This window comes from Pleurodeles waltl, chromosome 3_1, assembly GCF_031143425.1.
Source record: "Pleurodeles waltl isolate 20211129_DDA chromosome 3_1, aPleWal1.hap1.20221129, whole genome shotgun sequence".
In the NCBI taxonomy this organism is placed as follows: domain Eukaryota; kingdom Metazoa; phylum Chordata; class Amphibia; order Caudata; family Salamandridae; genus Pleurodeles; species Pleurodeles waltl.
In genome coordinates, this window is record NC_090440.1 from 432,963,550 (window position 1) to 432,977,142 (window position 13,593).

The following is a 13,593-nucleotide window of genomic DNA, read 5'->3' on the forward strand; positions in this document are numbered from 1 at the left end:
GTGCAAGGCACAGGGTGAACAAGTAGAGCTGGAGTCTGGAAGAATGGCCCAGCCTACCAAGAGAACAGGAAAGTCAGTTGGGAAACCAACTGCAACACAGCCAAAGAAAGGGAACCTCTCTTCTCAGGAAGAAGTTCTGCCCTCTGAGGGAACTGAGCCTTTGGAGCTTGAACCTTATCAGGTTGAGCTCTTAGGCCCAGGGGGACCCTCAAGGGAGGAGCTGTGTAAGGGACAAGAAACCTGTCCCTCTCTTGAAGGCCTTAGGCAGCAAGCTGCTGAAGAGTCCAAAGGCAAGAAAAATGGAACGCATAGGGTCTATTGGGAAGATGGACTCCTGTACACTGAGGCCAGAGACCCCAAACCTGGTGCCACTAGGAGAGTGGTAGTGCCTCAGCTGTTCAGGAAGTTCATCCTAACATTGGCCCATGACATTCCCCTTGCTGGACATTTGGGACAAACCAAGACGTGGGAGAGGTTAGTCAACCACTTCTACTGGCCCAATATGTCCAACATGGTTAAGGAGTTTTGCCTCTCCTGCCCCACCTGTCAAGCCAGTGATAAGACAGGTGGGCATCCAAAGGCCCCCCTCATTCCACTTCCAGTGGTGGGGGTTCCCTTTGAAAGAGTGGGTGTGGACATAGTTGGTCCACTAGAACCTCCCACAGCCTCAGGAAATATGTATATCCTGGTAGTAGTGGATCATGCTACCAGGTATCCTGAAGCTATTCCCCTTAGGTCGACTACTGCCCCTGCAGTAGCCAAGGCCCTCATTGGTATCTTTACCAGAGTGGGTTTTCCTAAGGAGGTGGTGTCTGACAGAGGTACCAACTTCATGTCAGCATACCTAAAGCACATGTGGAATGAGTGTGGAGTGACTTATAAATTCACTACACCATACCATCCACAAACTAATGGCTTGGTTGAGAGATTCAACAAGACATTAAAAGGCATGATCATGGGGCTCCCAGAAAAGCTCAAAAGGAGATGGGATGTCCTCTTGCCATGTCTGCTTTTGGCTTACAGAGAGGTGCCACAGAAGGGAGTAGGATTCTCACCCTTTGAACTTCTGTTTGGTCATCCTGTAAGGGGACCACTTGCTCTTGTTAAAGAAGGCTGGGAGAGACCTCTCCATGAGCCAAAACAAGACATAGTGGACTATGTACTTGGCCTTCGCTCTAGAATGGCAGAGTACATGGAAAAGGCAACCAAAAACCTTGAGGCCAGCCAACAGCTCCAGAAGTTTTGGTATGACCAAAAGGCTGCACTGGTTGAGTTCCAACCAGGGCAGAAAGTCTGGGTTCTGGAGCCTGTGGCTCCCAGGGCACTCCAGGACAAATGGAGTGGCCCTTACCCAGTACTAGAGAGGAAGAGTCAGGTCACCTACTTGGTGGACCTGGGCACAAGCAGGAGCCCCAAGAGGGTGATCCATGTGAACCGCCTTAAGCTCTTCCATGACAGGGCTGATGTGAATCTGTTGATGGTAACAGATGAGGATCAGGAGGCAGAGAGTGAACCTCTCCCTGATCTTCTGTCATCAGACCCAAAAGATGGCACAGTAGATGGAGTGATCTACTCAGACACCCTCTCTGGCCAACAGCAAGCTGATTGTAGGAGAGTCCTACAACAGTTTCCTGAACTCTTCTCCTTAACCCCTGGTCAGACACACCTGTGTACCCATGATGTGGACACAGGAGACAGCATGCCTGTCAAGAACAAAATCTTTAGACAGTCTGACCATGTTAAGGAAAGCATCAAGGTGGAAGTCCACAAGATGCTGGAATTGGGAGTGATTGAGCGCTCTGACAGCCCCTGGGCTAGCCCAGTGGTCTTAGTCCCCAAACCTCACACCAAAGATGGAAAGAAAGAGATGAGGTTTTGTGTGGACTACAGAGGACTCAATTCTGTCACCAAGACAGATGCTCATCCAATTCCAAGAGCTGATGAGCTCATAGACAAATTAGGTGCTGCCAAATTCCTAAGTACCTTTGACTTGACAGCAGGGTACTGGCAAATAAAAATGGCACCTGGAGCAAAAGAGAAAACAGCATTCTCCACACCTGATGGGCATTATCAGTTTACTGTTATGCCCTTTGGTTTAAAGAATGCCCCTGCCACCTTCCAAAGGTTGGTGAATCAAGTCCTTGCTGGCTTGGAGTCCTTTAGCACAGCTTATCTTGATGATATTGCTGTCTTTAGCTCCACCTGGCCGGATCACCTGGTCCACCTGAGGAAGGTTTTGAAGGCTCTGCAATCTGCAGGCCTCTCTATCAAGGCATCCAAATGCCAGATAGGGCAGGGAACTGTGGTTTACTTGGGACACCTTGTAGGTGGAGGCCAAGTTCAGCCACTCCAACCCAAGATCCAGACTATTCTGGACTGGGTAGCTCCAAAAACCCAGACTCAAGTCAGGGCATTCCTTGGCTTGACTGGGTATTACAGGAGGTTTGTGAAGGGATATGGATCCATTGTGACAGCCCTCACTGAACTCACCTCCAAGAAAATGCCCAAGAAAGTAAACTGGACTGTGGAATGCCAACAGGCCTTTGACACCCTGAAACAGGCAATGTGCTCAGCACCAGTTCTCAAAGCTCCAGATTATTCTAAGCAGTTCATTGTGCAGACTGATGCCTCTGAACATGGGATAGGGGCAGTTTTGTCCCAAACAAATGATGATGGCCTTGACCAGCCTGTTGCTTTCATTAGCAGGAGGCTACTCCCCAGGGAGCAGCGTTGGAGTGCCATTGAGAGGGAGGCCTTTGCTGTGGTTTGGTCCCTGAAGAAGCTGAGACCATACCTCTTTGGGACTCACTTCCTAGTTCAAACTGACCACAGACCTCTCAAATGGCTGATGCAAATGAAAGGTGAAAATCCTAAACTGTTGAGGTGGTCCATCTCCCTACAGGGAATGGACTTTATAGTGGAACACAGACCTGGGACTGCCCATGCCAATGCAGATGGCCTTTCCAGGTTCTTCCACTTAGAAAATGAAGACTCTCTTGGGAAAGGTTAGTCTCATCCTCTTTCGTTTGGGGGGGGGTTGTGTAAGGAAATGCCTCCTTGGCATGGTTGCCCCCTGACTTTTTGCCTTTGCTGATGCTATGTTTACAATTGAAAGTGTGCTGAGGCCTGCTAACCAGGCCCCAGCACCAGTGTTCTTTCCCTAACCTGTACTTTTGTATCCACAATTGGCAGACCCTGGCATCCAGATAAGTCCCTTGTAACTGGTACTTCTAGTACCAAGGGCCCTGATGCCAAGGAAGGTCTCTAAGGGCTGCAGCATGTCTTATGCCACCCTGGAGACCTCTCACTCAGCACAGACACCCTGCTTGCCAGCTTGTGTGTACTAGTGAGGACAAAACGAGTAAGTCGACATGGCACTCCCCTCAGGGTGCCATGCCAGCCTCTCACTGCCTATGCAGTATAGGTAAGACACCCCTCTAGCAGGCCTTAGAGCCCTAAGGCAGGGTGCACTATACCATGGGTGAGGGTACCAGTGCATGAGCATGGTACCCCTACAGTGTCTAAACAAACCCTTAGACATTGTAAGTGCAGGGTAGCCATAAGAGTATATGGTCTGGGAGTCTGTCAAACACGAACTCCACAGCACCATAATGGCTACACTGAAAACTGGGAAGTTTGGTATCAAACTTCTCAGCACAATAAATGCACACTGATGCCAGTGTACATTTTATTGAAAAATACACCACAGAGGGCACCTTAGAGGTGCCCCCTGAAACTTAACCGACTATCTGTGTAGGCTGACTAGTTTTAGCAGCCTGCCACAAACCGAGACATGTTGCTGGCCCCATGGGGAGAGTGCCTTTGTCACTCTGAGGCCAGTAACAAAGCCTGCACTGGGTGGAGATGCTAACACCTCTCCCAGGCAGGAATTGTCACACCTGGCGGTGAGCCTCAAAGGCTCACCTCCTTTGTGCCAACCCAGCAGGACACTCCAGCTAGTGGAGTTGCCCGCCCCCTCCGGCCAGGCCCCACTTTTGGCGGCAAGGCCGGAGAAAATAATGAGAAAAACAAGGAGGAGTCACTGGCCAGTCAGGACAGCCCCTAAGGTGTCCTGAGCTGAGGTGACTCTGACTTTTAGAAATCCTCCATCTTGCAGATGGAGGATTCCCCCAATAGGGTTAGGATTGTGGCCCCCTCCCTTTGGGAGGAGGCACAAAGAGGGTGTACCCACCCTCAGGGCTAGTAGCCATTGGCTACTAACCCCCCAGACCTAAACACGCCCTTAAATTTAGTATTTAAGGGCTACCCTGAACCCTAGAAAATTAGATTCCTGCAACTACAAGAAGAAGGACTGCCTAGCTGAAAACCCCTGCAGAGGAAGATCAGAAGACGACAACTGCCTTGGCTCCAGAAACTCACCGGCCTGTCTCCTGCCTTCCAAAGATCCTGCTCCAGCGACGCCTTCCAAAGGGACCAGCGACCTCGACATCCTCTGAGGACTGCCCCTGCTTCGAAAAGACAAGAAACTCCCGAGGACAGCGGACCTGCTCCAAGAAAAGCTGCAACTTTGTTTCCAGCAACTTTAAAGAACCCTGCAAGCTCCCCTCAAGAAGCGTGAGACTTGCAACACTGCACCCGGCGACCCCGACTCGGCTGGTGGCGATCCAACACCTCAGGAGGGACCCCAGGACTACTCTGATACTGTGAGTACCAAAACCTGTCCCCCCTGAGCCCCCATAGCGCCGCCTGCAGAGGGAATCCCGAGGCTTCCCCTGACCGCGACTCTTTGAACCTAAAGTCCCGACGCCTGGGAGAGACCCTGCACCCGCAGCCCCCAGGACCTGAAGGACCGGACTTTCACTGGAGAAGTGACCCCCAGGAGTCCCTCTCCCTTGCCCAAGTGGAGGTTTCCCCGAGGAACCCCCCCCTTGCCTGCCTGCAGCGCTGAAGAGATCCCGAGATCTCTCATAGACTAACATTACAAACCCGACGCTTGTTTCTACACTGCACCCGGCCGCCCCCGCGCTGCTGAGGGTGAAATTTCTGTGTGGGCTTGTGTCCCCCCCGGTGCCCTACAAAACCCCCCTGGTCTGCCCTCCGAAGACGCGGGTACTTACCTGCAAGCAGACCGGAACCGGGGCACCCCCTTCTCTCCATTCTAGCCTATGTGTTTTGGGCACCACTTTGAACTCTGCACCTGACCGGCCCTGAGCTGCTGGTGTGGTGACTTTGGGGTTGCTCTGAACCCCCAACGGTGGGCTACCTTGGACCAAGAACTAAGCCCTGTAAGTGTCTTACTTACCTGGTTAACCTAACCAATACTTACCTCCCCTAGGAACTGTGAAAATTGCACTGTGTCTACTTTTAAAACAGCTATTTGTGAATAACTTGAAAAGTATACCTGCAATTTTGATGATTTGAAGTTCCTAAAGTACTTACCTGCAATACCTTTCGAATGAGATATTACATGTAGAATTTGAACCTGTGGTTCTTAAAATAAACTAAGAAAAGATATTTTTCTATATAAAAACCTATTGGCTGGATTTGTCTCTGAGTGTGTGTACCTCATTTATTGTCTATGTGTATGTACAACAAATGCTTAACACTACTCCTTGGATAAGCCTACTGCTCGACCACACTACCACAAAATAGAGCATTAGTATTATCTATTTTTTACCACTATTTTACCTCTAAGGGGAACCCTTGGACTCTGTGCATGCTATTCCTTACTTTGAAATAGCACATACAGAGCCAACTTCCTACAATGCTAAAATATGGTACACACCCTTGGACACCTGGACACTCGTCATCAGTTTGTTGTTCAGCAGAGGCCGCTTTTTAAACTTCCACCACAGTTAGACCGCCATAGTGGTCTAAACCCTGCTGGCCCAATTAGGAGTTCACTGCTGGGCCTGTCGGTTGAAACAAAATTTTCCATACACTGGCCCAGCTGGGTAGAGGGCCAAAACATTGCAGCCAGTTTGTATGTGATCCGGCTGCAATGTGGCATTGTGGTGGGTGCAGCAGCACCAGTAGCGGTTATTACTACATGTAATTTGACATTGGAAAGTGCTACAGGTCTGTCCATGTGGGACCCGGCACTGCCCATGTCATTTGCATGGCCAGTGCAGGGGCCTCCAAGGGGCACCTGACACCCCCATTCCGCCAGCCCTTGCGTGACGATAGAATCGCCATGCAAAGGCTGGCAGATTTGGAGTCAAAATCCGGACGACTGCACTGCTTGCAGCGCTGCCCTGGCAGATTAAGACCGCTGGGACTGCTAGGCAGCTGGCTGGTGGCAACCTGGCAATGTTGGCAGTCCAAACGTGGTGGATCCACCATGATCATAATGTGGGGGTCATACTGCCATTACCGCAGTGGTCCAACTGCCACTGTGAGTCTGGCATACTTGAGAACACCAGATATGTAATGAAGGCCAAGATGGTTGACACAACCACCATCTGCCACTAAGGCCCACCAAGTGTTGCATTGCATGTGTAATGCCACATGCCTACATCGATGGAATAGGCTGGCTTTGTAGGGCAACTATGCTTGCCACACATCTGACACCATTGTGCTGCAAGGAGGTGGTAGCCTTAATCTACTATAAGGACTATGCTACTAAAATGGACTCCACAAAACATGTTACATACATGATGAGCACACGTATTGGAATCCAGATGGTCACATACAGGTCCTTGAGTCAGTACCCAAGAATGACATGTACATCAACACAGTCAAATTGAACCATATTGCAAGACCTGGAACATACACAACACCCCAAACCCCTCTGAGTCACCACTCAAACTGCAACCAACTACTGACATGGAATATTCATGGACCCTCTCAACTCTTCACTAAATTTCGCCCTCTTATCTTTGCAGCTGACCAAGGTAATGGCATACAGCTGTGGGTCATGACCCCGTTTGCAAATCCAGATACCAATGAGCAGTGTGCCTACAATGAAGCACACCAGAAGACATGCAGTGTGGTAGAGAGGAGCTTTGGCCTTCTCAAATCCCAGTTCAAGTACCTGGACATGACAGGAGGAAGCCTCTTGTATGCTCCCCCACCGGTATGCAAGATCATACTTGTATGCGCTATCCTACACTTGTGTGTTAGAAAAAATACCCCCTGGGATGAAAAAGTAGATGTCCACAATGAGGAGGATAATAGGGATAAGGATCTTGAGGGGTACCTACTAAACACAGCTGCAGGAGTCCGCAGGAGACAGACAATTGTTGACAATTTTTATATATATTCAACCAAAAAAGTACTCTGTAAACACCTCAAATACATTTTGTTCAACAACACAATTCTTGGACTCCTCATTGTCCAATACATATATTTTTGAAGTGTGTCAGAAACACAGAAGCAACAAGTATGTTACCCAAATCTTTGGTGATGTAGGGGGTTTTACAGACTCCATCTCACATATCAGTGATGCCCAAATCCCTGGCATGTGGAATCTGAAGGCCAAGATCCTTGCACCACTAAATATATTGTTATATCATGTGGGCAATGTGCAATTGTATGAGCCATTCACCAACACAACACCATCCCTAACAGGTAGCATGCAAGGGGGCAACACATAAGGTAGGGGCTGTCAGGAAATGGAGGTAAAGTAATGTCAGAACTGAACACTGTCCCAACACTGTGTGAGAGTAGCTTGGCCTGCACTGTACATGTGTGTCAAGGGTGGACATCATAGGTAATGTTGCTTGTTCAGTAATTGCCCATTGGAAGCTGAGCCTGCACAGTGTGTCCATGGGAATATGTACTGCCACTACAATAGGCCACATCCTTGACACATGGAGGACTGTAAATCATGTATGGCACATACACATTGGCTGGGAAATGGTCAATGGTTTGGCAGTGACATAAAGCAGCTAGGTGTGTTGAATCCATATACAAACACATTTCAGATTGATTGTATGGTCTTTGATTTACAATGGGAGAATGGATCTGCCAAATGATAGTCTGGCTGGAATGTAGGCAGAGTGTGTGACACACTCATCTACATAGGATGCACACCGGTCACACAAATAGGCTTGATTCACATATGTGCACTGCTAATAATGAGAAATACATGTAGACTAATGTATGGGTGTCCACCCTAGGTAGCAACGGGTATGCCATTGTTCACAATGATTGACCTGTGTCTGAATGTCTACACAGTATGCCCCGTATAACAACATTACACAGCATATAGCAATACAAACCATTCATTGTCACTTACATGACAGATCCATTGCATGGTACCAAATATAACTAACTTTCTCATACAAATAATGGCCTCTAATATCATAATCATATTTGGCATGTGTGAACATGTTCAGCATTCTCCAATACAGTCAGGGACCCACATCACATTGAGTGGGAGTAGACACAGCCATGTCGTCAGCATCTGGCAAAGGATGAATACAGCACTAAGGAGATTATACACCTCAACATCAGTCGTCATGGTAAGAATCAGCTAGATTGTGGCATGCTGGAAGAGTTGCTGATGTGGATGTACACCTCTGAGATACTCACACATGTGTGCTGATACAACATGCCATGTTGTGTTGAGACTACTCAAGAGCTGTGGCATGTGCAATGTCATGTGTATCTGGCACTCATTCCATCTCACTAATATTGCCAATGGGACATTGACAACTGAGTTGACAGTTGTAGGAGAAGAGAATATTTCCATATTACACAAGTCACATGTAGTATCCTGTGCCAATATCACCTGACACTTTTTCTGTAGAAGATGTGTTCACAGTGCTAGCAGACAAAAGACTGGGAGCAATGGAGAACACAAACATACCTCACCAGTCATGGCAGAAAAAAGGGATAATGACCAGACAAACACCAAAACAGACACTGTAAGACACCAATGCCTACATGTCAATCTCTAAATGATGCACAGAGAGGGTGGGCATGTTAGTACATGACCCAGATATGTTTGCCACCATCATACCATGGTAAATGCCCTTCGCCTAGTACCAGAACAGGAGACAGTCACATACAATTCAATCTTAACCATTTAATTTGTCCAACCTTTACGTCACACCAGTAACGTAACCCCTAAGCAGGCTGAACATGTACACAACTTTGGACTCCTAAACATCCATACATGTCCTACATGTGTAAGCACACAACCTCTACACCTGAGAGGGGAAGGCTGGCATCTTGTACTGCATTGGAAGTAGTCACAACCAGGTCTGTATGTCCATATTTTGTGCATGTCTCCATCCACTAGGGAGTGTGCACAGGCTGGAAATTAGCTATCATAAATGGTAGAGATACCAGCTCAATAAACCCACGCGCCACTGCTCTGACAACGTCAACGTATGATAATGTCAGATGCGTAATGCACGTGGACAGTGGGCAGAGTGTAGTGGACCACCATCAACCTGCACCTCCACATCCAACCATGGGTTTGTGTTGTCACACAAACTCACTTATTGATGTAAATGGGTAGGCCTGCTATCTATGCTACACTGCAACGCTGCAACACAGTGGTACGGCTTTGTATGTGACAGTCATGACTGAGATGATGTTGACAGATCAGAAAACACAAATGGAGGCAGGCACACATATCCCAAAGATCTCTGCACACATGTACCACCATAATGGGCTAGCCATGGTAATGTGAATGGATTCACTACAAAAGCTAACCTAGCAGCAACATAATGGCATAGATGTCACAAAACCTGTCAGAGTAATGTAATGTAATTCGAGATTTATAAAGCGCGTTCCTACTCAAAGAGCATCGAAGCGCTGGGAAGAAAGCACGTAATAAAAAATAGACAGAGGATAAGAAAAATAACAGAAATAATGAAGATAGAAAGACATCCAATAGAAAAAACTGAAACAAACTGAATCAAAGGCCCTGATCTTGATGTACCAAGAAATTAACGAGGAAAGAGCCACGTTTTCACCATTTTCCTAAATTTCATATAACCTGATTCTTGCCTAATATTCTGTGGGAGAGAGTTCCATCCTCTGGCTGCAGCTACTGTAAAAGCTTTGTCTCCCCATTTGGCTTAGGAGAGTATGAATGTACCCATCAATTGTGTACAGACGTACAGTACGTATGTGCCAGTGATGTGACTACACAGGCAATAGTTAAAAGGAAAAATTCTGTCTATGCAGGAAGATGTCAATGTGAGCTTGCACATCCCTTTGACACAGCAATGTCATGATGTTTGACACAAACAACACAACACATGTCCATACAGACACATGCCATATAGCATTCTTCACCAACACACATGTCCATAACAACTGCAGCAACTAAGATGCAAAGGAAAATACATGGCACGTGTAGCTGTCCTATAACTAGGTAATTGCGATAAGTAACCAGTGAGTAGACACACATGCACACTTAGCTTGACAGGGAATACATGATGTCAATGCAGTCCTAGTCCAATGCATACTCTGAATACAAAATGTAGTGGTTGACAGATGCCTTAGCATGTGTATGACACAGGGCCAAAATAAAAATATGTTTGTATGTATATACTGCCCACAGACATAACTATGCACTCAACCTGCTACTCACTAGTCATACACATATGTGAACACATAGCACACATGTGCCAACATACATGTGGACACAGTGTAGGACACATGAACATATACACAAATTATGAGTGAGTGCCTGCAGCTGAGTCATGAAAACACTTATTGGTTGCACATACCAATGACAGCGCAATGACATTCATGCATAGACTTGCACATGTAGCCAAAAACATATACCACATAGTATAACTGCCCATGTGACATGTGAAAATACTCAGCGTACATTCAAGGGCTACAATTGAAAAAATGAAGTTATTTCAATATGCCTAAAAAAAAATTCGCTAATGCATAAACACCACACCGCAACGTTGCGAAAATGACGCCTGGGCCCTGAGCGACAATTCAATGTTACCACACCTCTCAGTGCACCATGAAGAAAAATCAATGCATGATTCTCATGTGTCAAAACAAAAACACGCATGATGCAAAAAACGTGCCGCACACACCCAGGAAGTGATGTACAAGGATATCCTGCCTGCAAGCATGGTACAGTAAGTGTAGTTTCACTTAACTTCACAGTCTGTTCCCCGTGTGATTGTGTGTGTTTTGGAGGTGCTGGTGGATTTGCGGTGAGTTTGTAGGTCTTGTTGTGTCCCTTGTGCTGTGTCATGTGTTTTAGGTGTATAAATTGCCTATTTACTTGTAATTTGTATTATTGGTGTACTGTTTTTTGTCATCGTATTGTGGGGTGTCTGTCTGGGGTAGTTTAGTTGTTGGGATGGTTTTGGGAGTTTGGGATAGGTGTTGGATTTAAGTTTCCTTTATCATATTTTTTTTGGTTAACGTCCTGTACCCTTTTGTCATGTCTGGGAAGGGTAGGATGGGGAGAATGTCTCCTGATGAACTGGGGGGGTTCATCTAGTTGGTGGCCCATTACTTGCCCCTAATGCTGAAAGTGGGTGGCTGGGTGATCCTGGGCTACCCCACTGAGGCAAGACATCTAAGGTGGGTCAAGGTCGTCTATCATCTGGCAAGGATCTTCAAGACCGGACACAATGAGTGGTCACATCTGGTAGCAAGGGAGCAGGATCTGCTGGATCATTTGGGAGTCAAAATCGGCAGAACTGTTGGTAAGTCTCCCATTGCCATACAATCTGCTGCATTTGATTGACAGTTGCAGATAAGTCTGAGTGCTGCTTGTAATTGTTGTGAACATGTCATATGCAACCTGTATGAGTAGTCTCTGCCTCACTTGAGGCCTGCAGATCAAATGTCGTCCAATTTAGACAATGCAGGACACATGTATGATGAACCCTGCATAACCATAACAAAGGGGCATGTGTAAGTGCCCCTAGTGCAACCTTCGTGCTGCCATAGTGTCATGTGATTGATAGTAATGCAGTGCTAACCTGCCTTTCCCCCGCATAGTCTGTACAAGGTGGCTCAATGCATGCATTGCCCCACTTTTGCAAGGCTTGACACACATCATGGCTATGCCAGCCACAATGTATGCAAGGGGGCCTTTCTGGCGCAAAGGGGGTCTCCATATTAGCAAAACAAAAGTCAATGAGACTGCTGCACCCCATTTGTGGTGGATTTCATAATGCCTGCTCTTTGCTGCCATTAAACATACGCTCCCATCATGATCAATGGGCCTCTGGGTGCTTAGCAGGACTCAAGAAAATAAATAATTATGCTAATCCTGCAAAGTGCCAGACTACTGTCAAACAATTTTGACCCTACTCCCCCTAACTACCACCATGGTGCGCAGTCAATTTGAGACAGCGCACACATGGTGGTATCAGGAGTGCGCTAGGGCCCGCACTTCAACAGGCTCAGCACTAGGTGCTGCGCCACTTCCATATCTATGGCCCCAAGTGTAGTGATGCATGCACAGTGCAACTTTCTAGTTATACAACTAGGAATGGCTCCTGTGCCAATAAACAGGCATGAAAGGGTGTGTAAAAATTAGTTAGGGAGGGCAAAATCCAGACCTCAGTGTCACAACAAATGTTCCAAAGTATGAATTCCAAACACTCTTTAGGGCTGCTGAGTGAAGATGTGAAATCTGTGCATAGAAATGCTTGAGAAGGGCCCCTATGTACTCATAAACCAAAAAAGTGTACACACAGTTCTAACATACAAAATGTAACCATAAATCACAGGTCCCTAGGAGTCAAAATCTTTGAAGCAAGAGCCCTCACTCACCGTTCGGTGACATGCTTCATCATAGGGCTCTGCTCCTCGTCAGGCCGGCGCTGCAATGCCTGACGGCCCCCACAGGGGGGCTCTTTGCCGGAGATCTTTTGCAGATAATGACAAGCCGGTCAAAAATGAATACTGGATTGGCATAAAGAGAAAAAAACAGTTAAAAATGACTAGAGGTACAATATAATTTAATTAGGTATTTGACCTCTGACATAATTAAAAACACATATCGGGAGAAAATAGAACAATGTCTAAACCCCCCTAAAAAATCAAGAAATGTTCTTAGTAATCACTAAGGGGGACATTTTGACCTCGGCGGTCTTTTGTCAAGACCGCCGAGGGACCGCCGTGCTGAAGACCGCCAGTGGTGGCGGCTTTCCGCTCGGCGTATTATGACTGTTGGCAGCCCTCCGTCCTTTTTCGGACAGAGAGCCGCCAACAGCCATACTGGCGGTCGCGGGGAAGTGGAGGTTGCTCCACCTCCACCGCCACGTCAACAGAACACCGCCCACCAAATCACGTCCTGTCGGCGGAGCAGCCCCCATGGATCCCGTCCCCTCCCAGAGGATCAACGGACCAGGTAAGTTGATCGTCCGTTAGGGGAGGGGGGTGGGGGGTGTTGTGTGTTGTGTGCGTGCATGGGGGTGTGCGTTTGAGTATGTAGTGGAGGTGTGTGAGTGCGTGTATGCTTGCGGGGGTGTTGTGTGTTTGGGAATGAGTGCGTGTATGTCTGTAGGTATGTCTGTATGGATGTGTGCGTGTATGTTTGAATGTAGATGTGCATGTCTGACTGTGTGTGTGGCTGTTGGCATGAATGTCGGTGTGTGTGCGTGTATGCGTGTCGGGTGTGAATGAGTGATGTGATGTTGGGGGTAGTGGTGGGGAGGGGGATCCTGCCACCTTTGGGGGGTG